Here is a 13,736-nt window from a genome sequence, read left to right on the forward strand (position 1 = left end):
GTTGAAAGTATTACAGATGTCCCTCTTTTCCCCCCATTGATCCCCTTCACCCCGCCCCCACCCCCAGGCCTTCACCACACTATTGTCTGTTTCCATGGGCTACATATATATGCATGTAAGTTCTTTAGTTAGTCTCTTCCCATCCCCCCTATTCCCTTCCCTCTGAGGTTCATCAGTCTGTTCCATGCTACTATGTCTCTGGACCTTTTTTTTTTAATATAATATATTTTTATTGACTTCAGAGATGAAGGGAGAGATAGAAACATCAATGATGAGAGAGAATAATAGATTGGCTGCCTCCTGCACACCCCACACTGGGGATTGAGCCCACAACCTGGGCATGTGCCCTGACCGGAATCGAACCCTGACCTCCTGGTTCATAGGTTGTCGCTCAACCACTGTGCTGGGCTGGACCTATTTTGTTCCTCAGTTTATTTTGTTCATTAGATTCCACATATGAGTGAGATCATGTGATACCTGTCTTCCTCTGACTGGCTTAATTTCTTACCAGGAAACCCCCAGGTGGGCTCAGGCTGCCTGTCGCAATGTCCAATAACTAAGGCAGGGTTGAATCATATAAGGCATTTATTGAGAAGGCCAGCCAACCAAGGAGACAGGGAACTTACAAGCATCTAAAACTTGTTTTGCCCGTAAGGTGAAGGGGACAGGATTATATAGGAAAAATGGGCTGGGGTAAGGTTGGGAACAGAATGCAATTGCATGCAGCCCTGGACGTCGACAGATGCAACCATTGTTCTTGGTTGTCAGGCAATGAGATGACGCCTTGGCTCCTGGTGGGGTCAGCCTGGTCTTGCTTAACAGTTCTGCTGTGTGTTGGGTACAGTATACATTGTCCGCAGTTGAATCACCTCCTCCGTCACGTTGTTTAGGATCAAAGGGAGTACGCAGGTGCACTGGCCTGAGAAACGACACTTAGAAAAGAAAAAAACTTAACCCTCTGTTCCCACATGTATATGTATTTCAGAATTTCAAACTAATACGATTATCTTTTAGATTAACTCAGGTGCTCTATTAGATAATGAGTCCCCCCTATCAATTTGGTTTAGCATAATACTCTCCGGGTCCCTCCATGCTATCTCAAGCGTAAGAGATCTTTCCTTTTTACAACTGCATAGTATTCCATTCTTACTTGTTATACATTTCTAATATTATCTCCATCAACTTCTGGTGAAAGAGTAGGGAATAATAATAGATATTGAAGATAAGGCAGTACTGGTAAACAAGACAGACATATTCTGGGCCTAAGTCCTTAATCAAATATGTATTGTACATATACTCTCCCATTCTATAGATTGCCTTTTCTTAATGGTGTGTCTTGAAGAGTTAAATGTTTTAATGTTGATGAAGTCAAGTGAATCATTTTTTTCTTTTATAGTTCTGTTTTTGTGTTATATAAGAAATGTTCTATAAGAAATCTTTGTCTGTCAAAAGATTGCAGATTTTCTCCTAGGTTTTCTTTTAGGAGCTTTATAGCTACTTGAATTTTAGGGCTTGTGGGAATAATTTATCACCTAGTTTGTTGTAAATGCTAACAGTTTTTAGTTTACTATTTAGTTTCTCTGTTTTAAGGCGGGAATTTAAAAATTATGTCACTGCTACTGCTGTATCTCCAGATGTCCCTACAACATTTTATGGCTTGTAGAACTGTTATATTCCTTTAGTAAAAATTATCTTCATTTTTATTTGCTTAGTGTTCAGTACCTTTCACTAATTAATTCCAAATTTTCACACAGCTGCATATCTGTTTTCAGCATTGACAAACAGATTGAATAATCAGGTTCATTTGTGTCTGGAATTGTTTCTCATTCCACATTAATTTTATCATTAGACTTTTCTTCACTGACGTCAATATGTAAAATCTTCAATTTTCTCCTTGATAGATTGCTTGATTCCTGGGTCCCATATCTCCTACTTCTCTGGGGTATTTTTTGGTGAAGAGATGGACAGTTACCTGTCTAGCTGCCTGATATTCATTATTCCTTATATCTAAGGAGAATTCTGGTTTATTTGTAAGTGGCAGTGGGTCCAATCCAAACTCATATTTCTCAGCCCAAATTACAGATATATTGGGCATGTGCCACAGTACTAGTTGACGCTATAAGCTCTTTAAAAGGTAGGGGTATTGGCAGTCTCAGCTAACACCCACATTGTGCCCTTTGCCTTTCCCTTTTCTTCCTTCAAGGAATGAAGATATGCCTGGCTGGTGTGACTCAGTGGTTGAGCATCAACCTATAAACCAGGAGTCACGGCTTGATTCCTGTCAGGCCACATGCCTGGGTAGCTGGCTCAATCCCCAGTGTGGGGTGTGCAGAAGGCAGCCCGTCAATGATTGTCTCTCATCATTGATATCTCTCTCTCTCTCTCTCTCTCTCTCTCTCTCTCCTTCTCTCTGAAATCAAATATATGTATATATATATGTATATATACACACATACATATATATGTATATATACATATATATATGTGTATATATATACATATATATATATATATATATATATATATATATAATTTAAAGAAGTCATAAACAGCATTTATTACCTTGGTATATCACACTGGTCTTGTTGCTGTTTCTTCACATTAACTGGTTTTCCATCTTCCCTCCCTCTTCCCACAGTCTGGCTACACAGTGCATCCTTGATCTGTTAGCTCACAGCAGCAATACACTTATTCCACATCTGTAACACTCTTCATTCTCAGGGTTAAAGTTCTGGTCCACAAAACCTTCCGAGCAGGAAGTTCAATGCTTGCGAAAGAATCTGTAATAAACCAGGCCTCCCAGGATGGCTAACTCCAGTAAGATGACAATGGAAAGTAGCAGCTTGTTGGTTGTCACTTTTCCGGAGAATCTTCCGACTTTTGCTCAAGTTTACATTTGTGTTTACCAGTCTATTTTTGGTACGTTCCAACTGGTCACGTTGCTCCCTCCCCCAGCTCTTCTATAATTTCCGAGCAAATCTGGTCAGTTTCTGTGGCAATCCGATGAGAGTGCTCAATACTGTGGGTGGCCCGCGTCAGGCTGTCAGTGCCTTGCAAAAGCAATACCCTCTGAGGCTGTAGCTGATTCACATGCTCATTCTCTACAGTGTGTATGCCATATTTGATGTCTCCTCGGCCGCCGGGTGTGGCTGTCAAAGGCGTGCTTCCCACTTCCAGAGGGAGTATGGCAAGGTCCTTCCGGTAATTTCGAAGCTTAGACATCATAGGGTTACGAAAAGACAGGGGTGCATAACGTAGTTCCTCTTCCACCTCTGCCAGCGTTTCATTTGCTTCTTGTTGCTTTTCATTAAAATCTCTGATCAATTTCTTCTTCTATTCTGTGCTCCCGGCCCCCAGGAGCCGCTCTGGCACACGCAGAGGTCTTCATGGAGGCCGCGGAAGGTCTCAGATCTCGTGCAGCTTCTCCAAATGCTCCAAAGAGGAGGCGGCGGAGGTGGCCATAGCGCAGGCCACGCCCAGGAAGAGGCGCTTCTGGGGCCGCCAAAAAATATATTTTAAAAAAAGGAATAAAGATGTAAGTCGTCCCATTGGGAGAGAATATATAAGTCACATGGACTTACTAATTTAGGTGTCTGTAATTTAAAATTTCTCATTGTAAATTGATAACTTGCCATTCTGGTTCATAAATTGGAGTTTGCCTTGAGAGATAAACTCACTTTTGGCATATTTTCGAATTAGTTTTCTTGGACTGCAAAATTGAGGGAGCGACTGAGAAATTCATTACTCTGTGAGTTTCTTAGGCGCTAGACACAACCAGCAACTCCCCCTCCCCCAACATCTTAACACATCAAGCTTTTCCTTTGAACTGCTATGGATTGGGTATCCTCTGGGTTTATACTGATAATACATAAATCCTCCACTTAACAAGGAATGGAATTTGACTCAGAGGCAACCCAGGAGGAAGCATAAAGCACTTTCTTCTTCGCAAGGGTGCTCTATATTGGCTGATTTATTCAACCGATCATATTCTCTCTTTGAATATGAGAGTATGAGATATAATACAGAAGCAGACAGTAATGTAGAGAAAACTGTAAAAATAAAAGCCATGAAGTAGTGAAATCACAAATAAGGAAAAAGAATGAGCAAGATGTAATAATATCAGACTGAATGAATTGTGTCATGTCCTGATAATGATCAATTTCTCTACAAAACCTTCTGAGATTACTTATTTTATCTGTCTTTGCAATCTATCACTTGAATCATCTGAGTGGGCCTACGTGCCTTGCAATGTGAAAAACTAACTAGTCTAATTACTAGTATTTCTCAAATCTGTTTCCTCATTTCCTTGTCCATTGCCCCATTTAGATTAAGCTTTCATTCTTACTCACAGAGATGACTAGAATAATGGTCATTTACAGTTTCCCAGCTTTCACTCTTCCCTCACCTACCCTTTCTAAAATACAGATCGATGTCACTCTCTCTGTGTTCATGAATGATATGTGTCAGTATTGGCATGTCATATGACAGTGCATCACGGAATTGGCTCTAGAATGATTTCACTCTGTGCATATGATCTGGAGATTGAGACTTAGAGGTGATTATCATACTCTTTAAGGAGGGAACAGTAGCCCATAAAGACCAGAGGTAATTCCATTTAGTCTTTTGGCTTCCAGCATCAAGTCTATGTTCCACTTTCCCTGACCTTAAAACACATGTAATAAAAAATGCAAAGTGCTGTTCCTGAGTTATATAACCTTTTTACTAAACTAGTGATATATCTTGTTTCTCTGAGTTCTGTGAGCCTCTCCAGCCATTGATGAAATCAAGGAGGGCATTTTGAGAAGTTCTGCTTTGTAGCCAGTTGCTTAGAAGTTCAGGTGATAACAAATGACAAGTGCTGGCGAGAATGTGGAAAAAGGGGGACCCTAGTACACTGCTGGTGGGAATGCAAACTGGTGCAGCCATTGTGAAAAACAGTATGGAGATTCCTCAAAAAATTAAATATGGAACTGCCATTTGACCCAGCAGTCCCACTTCTAGGACTATATCCTAGAAACCCAAAACACCAATCAGAAAGAATATATGCTCCCCTATGTTCATAGCAGCACAATTTACAATAGCTAAAATCTGGAAATAGCCCAAGTGCCCATCCGTAGACAAATGGATTTTAAAAAAAAGCTATGGTACATTTACACCATGGAATACTATGCAGCAGTAAAAAAAGAAGGATCTCTTACTCTTTGAGATAGCATGGAGAGACCTGGAGAGTATTATGCTAAGTGAAGTAAGCCAGTCAGAGAAAGACAAGTATCACATGATCTCACTCATATGTGGAATCTAATGAACAAAATAAACTGATGAACAAAATAGCTCCAGAGACATAAAAGCATAAAACAAAATGTGGAATCTCAGAGGAAAGGCAGGGGAGGGTGGGTGGGAAGAGATCAACCAAAGAACTTGTATGCATACATGCATAACCCATGGACACAGACAATAGGGTGGTGAAGGCCTGGGGCTGGGGGCGGGGCAGGCTAGAAGGGATCAATGCCGGGGAGTAAGGGGGAAGAGGGGCACATATATAATACTTCCAACAACAAAGATTGGAGGGGGGGGGGAAAGAAGTACAGGTGAAAGCCTAGGATTGAGACTGGCCTCTGAAGTGGGAGTGGGGTGGATGTGCAGTCTCTGAGGACTGAGCCATCAACCTGCTGTGCCTGGTGCCATCACTGGGTGGATAATGTAAGAACTGAGTTGAATTCCTGGACAAGCAGTTGGTTTTCTGAGGATTGCTTGGTGGAAGTGTGGGGAACCCCCACCCCTCCTGAAAGCAATTTACATCTAATGTAAAAAAAAATTTTTCAATACATACTTTGTAAAACTTTTTAACCTGCTTAATCTCTGAAACATCTGTAATTTTGTTCATTTTTCATGTTTTATTTGCTCAAGATCTACTGCTTTTGAATAAAATTGTCATTAGTTTAAGGATATATTTTTAGCTTTTAAAACCCATTTTTTAAACCACTTTAATTGAAATATAATTTAAACTTCACCTGTTTAAAGTATAAAATTCAATTACATTTAGTATATTTACAGAATTATATCACTATCCTCATAGGAAATTTTATCATCCCCAAAAGAAAAGTTATATGAGCTGGCAGTTATTCTGCATTCCAGTACCGTCCTTTCCATGTAGCAGACATTTTATTAGTTGACTTTCTATGGATTGGCTTTACTGTACATTTCATGTAAATGATATAACACTATGTCTTTGTGAAGACTGGTAATGTCCTCCAGATTTATTGGTTTTGCACCATAAATTGGCACTTTATTTATATTATTTCCAAAGAATATTCCATTGCATGAATACTCCATATTTTGTGTACCTGAGTCACTTGATTTACTTTAGAATTGTTTCCACGCTGCTGTGACTATCTATCTGCTCATTAGTTTTTGTGTTGATAGTTGTTTTCACTTCTCTTCGGTATGTAGACACTTAGGAGTGGAATTGCTGTTATGTGGGAACTATGTTCATCATTTTAAGGAACTGCCAGATTGTCTTCCCACTTTAATTCCCATCAGCCATGTGTGAGGGCTCTGACTTCCTCACATCCTCCCCACCACTTGTCTATCTTCACAGCCATCCTAGTGGTGCGATCAGCTGTCTGCTTTAGTTTTGATTTGCAATTACCTGATGATTAATATCTAGCATCTTTCATGTGCTTATTGGTCATTTGAATTTCTTCTTTGGGGAAATATCTGCTCATATTCTTTGCCCATTATTTAATTGTATTAGTTGTCTTTATATTGTTGTCTTTTATTTTTATTGCTGTCATATGAGCTTTTCCAAATATATTTAGAATGTAAGTGTCTTCTCACGTATGTGACTAGCAACCCCAGTTGCAAGCCTGGTTGAAGTGCTGTTTTTGTTGTAGCTAATGTAATTGGGATTTTTTATTTCTGGAGATTTTAAGAAAAATTCTTTTGGTTGTCTAAAAAAAATCTATTTTTTCATAATAGCTTGCTCTATATTCCTTGGGTACCATGTCATCCATATTGCTCTAAAGATATTGAGTGTATGTATGTGTGTGTGTGTGTGTGTGTGTGTATATATATATGTATTTTTTCTCTCTCTCTCTGACAGTTGCCTTTGGCTCTATCACCATCAGATCCTTCAGCAATTCTTTGTAGGGCCATTTTCTTGAATTCTGGGCACTTGGTTATTGATTTGGGAGGCCCTGTTAGATTCTTGATAAATTCTTTAGGAAACATGCACTCCTCTTTGCTAATAGGTGTACCAGGCCCAGTCCCTGGCTTAGGTCTATGCCCACCGTGTTTACTTATCCTGGAGGGGCGTGCCTCTTCCTCTGTGGGATATGAGGTGACTAGACCTATATAATTTCCTTATTTTTTTCCTAATTGTTGTTTATGCCCCTTTCCCCCCTGCTAGAATGTAAGCTCCATGAAGGTAGGGATCTTTATCTGTTTTGTTCACTATTGATATAAAACTTAGAGGAGAGAGCTGGGACATAGTAGGCACTCAATAAAGATATGTTGAATAAATTAAGCTTCTTCCTCTAGAAATAGGATGTAGTAATGTTTTTCCTATAAACTTTGTTGAAGAATGATTTACATATAGCAAAAGGTATATATTCTAAGTATATAGTTCCATGAGTGTTTTTAAAATATATTTTTATTGATTTCAGAGAGGAAGGGAGAGGGAGAGAGAGACAGAAACATCAATGATGAAAGGGAATCATTGATTGGCTGCCTCCTGCATGCCCCACCGGGAATCGAACTGTGTGACCTCCTGATTCATAGGTTGATGCTCAACCACTGAGCTATGCCAGCTGGGCTAAGTTCCATGAGTTTTGACAAATGACAGAACCACCATGACACTCAAGATATAGAACAATTACAACACTTCAAAATTTCCCTTGTACTTCTTGTCAGTCAATAAACTCAGGTCCCTGAAAGAAATGATGAACTATCAGTATAGATTAGGTTTGCTTGTTCTAGAGTTTCATATAAATGGGATCATGCTATATATACTCTTTTTGAGTCTGGCTTCTTATTCTCTGCATAAACTTTTAGAGATAATGATAAGTTTCTTGTTTTATGTAAGTTTGTTATTTCCATATCATGATGTGATTTGATATGTAAATGATATAACATATTAGGCCTGCATTGGATGTTCCTGTGCCCTGTGTTACTATAGGAACTGGGTGGCAGCACCGCCCACTGCACAGAACTTGCAGAGTTCGGGGCCCATTCTTCCAGTAGGTTGGTAGCGTAGCTGAGGGAGATGTGGACTATGTTTCTTTTTCATAAATGTTCACTCTGACAATGTTATTCCTTGGCAAGTTTTCTTTATTCTTATAATTATCTTTTAAGAGAAGACATTTGACAGCTTTATATTTAGGAATTTTCTAGAAATATATAAATTTCCATGAGAATACTTTGTTGAGGACTGATAGAATAGAAGCTAGCTGTATGGGTCCTGTAGCCAGACTGTAGGGTCGAAATCCTGGCTGTGCCACTAATTAGCTGTGTGACCCTTGGCAAGTTAATTAGTCTGTAAAATCAAGATGCTTTCAAGAGTCCTTATGAGGATTAAATGTGTTAAATTATGCTAAGCACTTAGAATAGTGCCTGGCGTGTGGTAACCTCTCAGTAAGTTTTTATTGATGCTCTTGTTTACATTGTTGCAGGAATGTTTTACCAGCTTTTGCAATATATATCTATCCCCAAAGACTTGAGTATGTACCCAGCAGCCCTCAGTACTCTCTGGCAGAGTCATTTCCTTTTTAAACTTCATTTTGATATGTTCTGAGTGCTGTGATTTATCAATTTTTGAGAAATCTACTTATGTATGTATGTATGTATGTTAATCCTCACCTGAGGATATTTTTTTTATTGCTTTTCAGAGAGAGTAGAAAAGAGGGATGGAAGGAGTGGGAAAAAGAAGGAGAAAGAGAAAAGAGAGAGAGAGAGAGAGAGAGAGAGAGATAACTGGTTGCTTCCCATATGCACCCCAACACGGGGTGGGGAGCGAACCTCCAACCAAGGTACGAGGTACATGCCCTTGACCAGGAAAAAAACCCGAAGACCCTTCAATAAGCAACACCAGCCAGGGTGAGAAATCTACACATTTTTATTACACAATTCAAATTCTGATCATGCCCATCTGGGGAAAAATGTGTCTCCCAAATCTTATAATGAAGTAGCAACTCCCTAGATATATTTACTTTCTTTAAGAGAATAATAGCTCATAATAAATGGATATATTTTGTTTCAATAAATGAGGATTTAATTTCTATGTGGAACAATGATGACTAATAAAGTGAATGTTATATCAGTCAGAGGTAACTTTTTAAAAATATCATTTTAAGTTTTAAATCACTTATTTGAAAGCAAAGAAGATTTCTAAAAAAACAAAAGTAGAAAACACTAAAATCTAAGATATGTGTTGGTTATTAAGCTACTGTCCCTTAGCTTCAAACACATCCTTCTCTGTTCGCCTTTATGATGCTGAGGCCAGGTTCTGCAAAGCCCACTACTCTTTTGCCAGCTAGATCCCTGCTAGGCCCTCTCAATAGGTGGTACTGAACAGAGCCTGAAAGTTTAGAGGAAGCAGAAAGGCCTGGCTCCTCCTTACCTGTTTCCCACTCCTCTCCCATCACCCTAGCAAATGATCTTTACCTTGAGTACAGTGCCATCCATTAGCCAAGTTGATTCTAATTTGCAATTTTCCCCAACACTCCTAGAACCAGCTCCATTGCACCTCTCCAGAGACACCAGCCCCTGCTAACTCACGTCCCTTCCTCAGAGGTCTCAGTCCAGATCTGTGGCCCCTCGTCCAAACACCTCTAGCCCGACTAACTGCTGAGCAGACTTCCTCAGAAGTCTCTGAGTCCCAGCCCTTAAAGACTTCTCCTTCAAGCTTGTAAGAGTTAATATCCAAACTCCTCTCTATTTTTCCCACCCCTAGCAGTCACAGCTGCTTTCTTCCATTTCCACGGTATCTTTAGTGTTCCCAGTTGGCCTGGTCGGTTTTCCAATACTGTCAACAATTCTGTATATTAAATATGTGATGATTCCTGGCTTGTTTGGCTCAGTGGGTAGAATGTCGGCTCACGGACTGGAGGGTCCTGGGTTCAATTCCCATCAAGGGCACATACCTCAGTTGCAGGATCGATCCCTGGCTCTGGTTGGGGCACATGCGGGAGGCAATCGATAGATGTGTTTCTCTCACATCGATGTTTCTCTCTGTCTCTCCCGACCCCTTCCACTTTCTCTAAAAGTCAATGGGAAAATATCCTTGGGTGAGGATTAACCACCACCACAACAACAAAAATGTGACGAGATGTCATTTAAGTCATCATCAGCAAACTTCCCAGACCATTTGTGTATTTATCCATTATCCATTTCTGCTTATCTATTTATCCTTGTACTTAGCTAGTCAGTACATTTTTATCAAGAATTTTGCATGTTTTGTGGAGACTGCTTGACTTGGTGTAATTCTCTTCATGGTCTGCTCTGAAATATACCTTCTGGCCCTAGCATAGCTCCCTCATGAGCCTGTTGCCTACTAAAATTTCCACCATCAGGGGAATCATCTTTTTAGGATGAGTTTTTCATTTCTGGAGATCCTCTTAAAATGCAGGTACTCCTCAGATGTAGAGTAAGGTACATTTATATAATGTAGTAAGGTATCATTTACATAATTCCGCATAGGTTAGTGGACCCTACTGGAACACAGGGCACTGTAGGTCTCCATAACTAGCCTATGAGCCCTTGTCCTCCACATCCTACTGTATCCTCAGGACCTTCTCGGTGACATGCGTACATTATGCCCCAATGAATATGTGTTAAATGTATGGAGCAGCTGAGGTGGGGAAGACTTAGTGTGGGACAGAAGGCCCTGTTTGAGTGTGTGTGCAGTCCTAATGGCCACGAGGCACTGAGTGGAACGGCTATCTGACGGGGGAAAGGAGAAAAATGGCAGGAAAAAAGGGCAGGAAAAGCGTGTCGAAAGTAAACTTTGATTACTTCCAAAGTCTTGCTCAGGCTGGCCCCTGAGGTAGAGATTGTGCTGAAGAGAAATAATCTTCCTGGGAATTGCCTTAAGAAATTTTTGCTTACACCATAATATTAACACCCCTCTTTCTCTACTCTATCTCATCTCTATTAGTGCAAAATTAGTCATGAGAACAGGCTTACCGAAAATCACTGATCCAGGCAAAGTCAAGATGAAAAACAAGTCACGGATTAAGAAATTGTGTTCCCTCTGCAATCCTTTTTCTCCCTCAGGGGAGACCAGTTTTCCTTAAGCAGCTGTGGGGGTTGGCAAGTGACAAAGACTTGCTTGCTCACTTAGCCCTGTTGTCTCCGTCTTGACTTCATTCTCATTTGCAAGGTTTCTAGCATGGACGCCTCTTTTTTCCTCTTCTCTGAAAATTGCCAGAGAAATGTTTAGCTATATTAACATCCATGTCAAAAATCTATATTTATATTTTCTCAGAGCTCTCCTCACAAAGGGCTTCTGTTTTATGCTAAGCAGCAATGTAGAAAAGTCAGAAAACCAAATGAAAAGATGGCTCAAAAAAAATGACATCAGCATCCTGCTGGAATAAAGCATCCCTTTTGTCACCCACCCTCACCACAATAATAATTTATCATTTATCCACAGACAAAAGTGCCTTTGTGTGAGCTGTGGGACCCAATATACCAAGAGACCCAGGTTCGCACCCACTCATGCGTTGGGTAACAGGCATACAAAGCTTCGTTCTAGCTGTGGCCTCTGCAGTGGCCTGTAAACCAGCTTTAGCCCCTCCTCTTAGCTGCAGTCTGGAAACCCCTGGAAAACAGCCTCTTAGACAATTACTCACGGATGAGAGAGCCTTTGTGAGTCCAGGTTTCTAGCAGAGAAGTTCCAGCACACTGCTGGAGCAAAACCAAGTAAGAATTTAGACTCGCTGGAGTGAACAGCTTGACTTTAACCACATCTTCTCTCCCCCAGATGGCACAGTTCAGGGCCAAGAAAGATCTTCCTCAGCCTGTGATTTATGCTGTGGAAGAAACAGCAATATACATAGTTATGAAAGTCACATAATATTAAATAGTTTGAAATAAAACTTAGCTGTCCCCATCTGATCTCTCCCCACCCTTGATTCCTGCTCTACAATGGCAACCACTTTTAATTGTTTTAGTGCAATTTTTATTTCCATGTAGAATATACGTTTTCTTCTTGATATGTAAAATTCTGGCATTATTCGTAGACTTGCTTTTATGGTACTGGATTGAACTGTGTCCCCCAAAATTCATGTCCACTTCAAATTTCAGAATGTGACTTCATTTGAAAGTAGGGTCTTTGGCCCTAACCGGCTTGGCTCAGTGGTTACAAGGGTCCCAGGTTTGATTCCGGTCAAGGGCATGTACCTTGGTTGCGGGCACATCCCCAGTGGGGAGTGTGCAAGAGGCAGCTGGTCAATGTTTCGCTCTCATCAATGTTTCTAACTCTCTATCCCTCTCCCTTCCTCTCTGTAAAAAATCAATAAAATATATTTAAAAAAAGAAAAAAAGAAAGTAGGGTCTTTGCAGATGTAATTAGTTAATGATCTTGAAATCACCCTGGATTTAAGGGGATCCTCACATCCAATGATTGGTGTCCTTATAGAGGCATGCAGAGAAGAAGGTCATGTGAAAATGGAGGCATAGATTGGAGTTCTGCTAACCACAGGCCAAGGAATTCCTGGGGCCAACAGAGGCCAGAAAGAATCTTTGCTAGAGGCTTCAGAGGGAGCTTGGCTCTGTGGACACCTTGATTTCAGATTTCTAGCTTCCAGAATTGTGAGAAAATCAATTACTGTTGTTTTAAGCCACCTAGTTTGTGGTAATTTGATACAGCAACCCTTAGAAACTAATATCCTGAGAGAGGATTTGGCTTATCTATGCACCCCCATCATCTCAGCTCATTTCCTTCATTCCTACTCCTACTCTTCTAATCCTAGAATTGTTATTAATATTTTTGGTTGAATCAGTATTTACATTATTATATAGTTTCCTGCTAATCCAAGTATGGTATGATTTTATTTCCTTTGTTGATAATACCCTCTCCGTAGTTAATTTGCTTAATTTTCTATGTGTCTATTATAATTCTTCCACACTCTACAACAGTGGTTCTCAACCTTCCTAATGACATGACCCTTTAATACAGTGCCTTATGTTGTGGTGACCCCCAACCATAAAATTATTTTCGTTGCTACTTCATAACTAATTTTGCTACTGTTATTAATCGTAATGTAAATATCTGATATGCAGGATGTATTTTCAATGTTATAAATTGAACATAAAGCATAGTGATTAATCACAAAAACAATATGTAATTATATGTGTTTTCCGATGGTCTTAGGCGATCCCTGTGAAAGGGTCGTTCGACCCCCAAAGGGGTCGCGACCCACAGGTTGAGAACTGCTGCTCTACAACAAGCTCTCAACACACACCACTTTACCAGTGTGTGTGTGTGTGTGTGTGTGTGTGTGTGTGTGTGTGTGTGTGTGTTTGGTTTGCTTATGTTTTCTTGAAATCCTCTGGCTCTGATCTGGACTGGCGCTGTCTAAGACAGCTACACAGCTACACCCAGATCTTGCTTTGTCATCATCCTAGGTATTCCCATTGTCTCCCTGTTGTGTTGGAGTCCAGTTTCTTGGATCCTGTGTCTTCTACTAGTACTTTTTGGTTATACTTTGATTTGGTGAAGCACATTCTCCATGGCT

General features: G+C 40.2%; 1 long non-coding RNA gene and 1 pseudogene across 2 annotated transcripts in view; both read right to left on the reverse strand.

Annotated features, from left to right (window-relative positions):
* Positions 1–588: 588 nt before the first annotated feature.
* Positions 589–13,736, reverse strand: part of LOC118666798 — a 34,727-nt gene continuing 21,579 nt past the window's right edge. For both annotated transcript variants that reach the window (XR_004971084.1, XR_004971085.1), the window contains exons 2-4: positions 11,850–12,029; positions 11,182–11,411; positions 589–932 (exon numbers count right to left, since the gene is read on the reverse strand). This is a non-coding gene — a long non-coding RNA (uncharacterized LOC118666798). The remainder of the gene's footprint in view (positions 933–11,181; positions 11,412–11,849; positions 12,030–13,736) is intronic.
* Positions 2,531–3,462, reverse strand: LOC118666797 (annotated as a pseudogene).

Source organism: Myotis myotis, unplaced genomic scaffold, assembly GCF_014108235.1.
Source record: "Myotis myotis isolate mMyoMyo1 unplaced genomic scaffold, mMyoMyo1.p scaffold_m19_p_12, whole genome shotgun sequence".
In the NCBI taxonomy this organism is placed as follows: Eukaryota; Metazoa; Chordata; class Mammalia; order Chiroptera; family Vespertilionidae; genus Myotis; species Myotis myotis.